This window comes from Formica exsecta, unplaced genomic scaffold, assembly GCF_003651465.1.
Source record: "Formica exsecta isolate Colony F162 unplaced genomic scaffold, ASM365146v1 scaffold145, whole genome shotgun sequence".
In the NCBI taxonomy this organism is placed as follows: domain Eukaryota; kingdom Metazoa; phylum Arthropoda; class Insecta; order Hymenoptera; family Formicidae; genus Formica; species Formica exsecta.
The window spans coordinates 31598-32936 of record NW_021848779.1 but is presented as its reverse complement, the minus strand read 5'-3'; positions in this window follow the sequence as shown (position 1 = coordinate 32936).

Sequence of the window (1339 nt, the reverse complement as noted above, 5' to 3'; positions counted from 1 at the left end):
CTTCAATATTTTATATCAATGAAATATAAAATATTGAAGAAAAACTTTTAATTTTGAGAATTTTCGCGGTGCATTTAGAAAAGTATTGTCTTACTATTATATTTGGACATTCTTATATACGGACACTCCTGAGACAAAGCGTCGCTCTCCTTAGTTACGCGTATCTGGCGACTCGTCGTTAACGTATGAGCGATGAGTGGGGGGCAATAGGCGTGAGCCATGGTATCGGGCCGAAATGTGCAACTAAATCCGAGCACTGTACTATACATTTTTACATTAATATTGAAAATGCGCCTGACTAGATCTTATTAGATTTATATTATAATTTATATTGAAAACATTATATATTATTGTATACTTGTTATTATATATGTTTTTTTCTATATTACAGCAAATGTTGAGTATTTAAATATACTTTGGAAAGAGAAATCACCAAAATAAATTTGCATAATATCATGAAAGGTAAGTAAAAACAATTTTCTTTTACATTTTCAAATATTGTATTCAATTCTCATAAATTCTGTTCATTTTACTTGCATTTTACACATTCTTCATACTTAAAATGAGAAGAACGTATATAGGCACGTTCCACTTAACGTCCGCAACGCTCACGGTATCATCTCATCCTTGTTGTTCACCGAAAATTAAACAAAGACAGATGATGCTCGCAAGCGTTGCGGTCGTTAAGTGGAATGCCCCATATATTCAGGCATTGGAGAGAAAAGAAAAGACAACCATTATGCCGCGTTCCCACGAGGCGTGAACTACGAACGTGAATTACGCTTTCGTGGACTACGACTCGTGTGAACATGCTATCGTGAAGATTGCCTGTGACGTCAACACCTCCACGACTCGGTCGTGACAGGATCAAGCCGGTTTGATTTTCAGTCGTGGCAATAGCACACGTGAAACAGAATGTCTACGCAGCGAGTATTAAAATTGTACGATAATGATACTCTTCAGTTTTTGGATTTGTATCAAACGGAACATGTACTTTATAATCCGACGTTGGATGAGTACAGGGATCGTGACATGCGTGCAGTAGCAGCTCAACGACGGCATATCAAAATCGACCGCAAATCGTATACTTAAAATAAACAAATTCCACCCCTACCATATCCATCTAACCCAGCAATTAAAACAGAGGGATTTCGAGCAACGCTTGCAATTTTGTAACTGAGCCTTGAATCAAATTCGAAGAAACCCACATTTTATCGCAGAGATGCTCTTTCCTGATGAAGCCACGTTCGGTAAGAGAGGGGGCGTTAATAGACATAATAATCATTATTCTGATATATCTGATTAAAATCCTCATTGGCTATTATATATTGGCGTTATA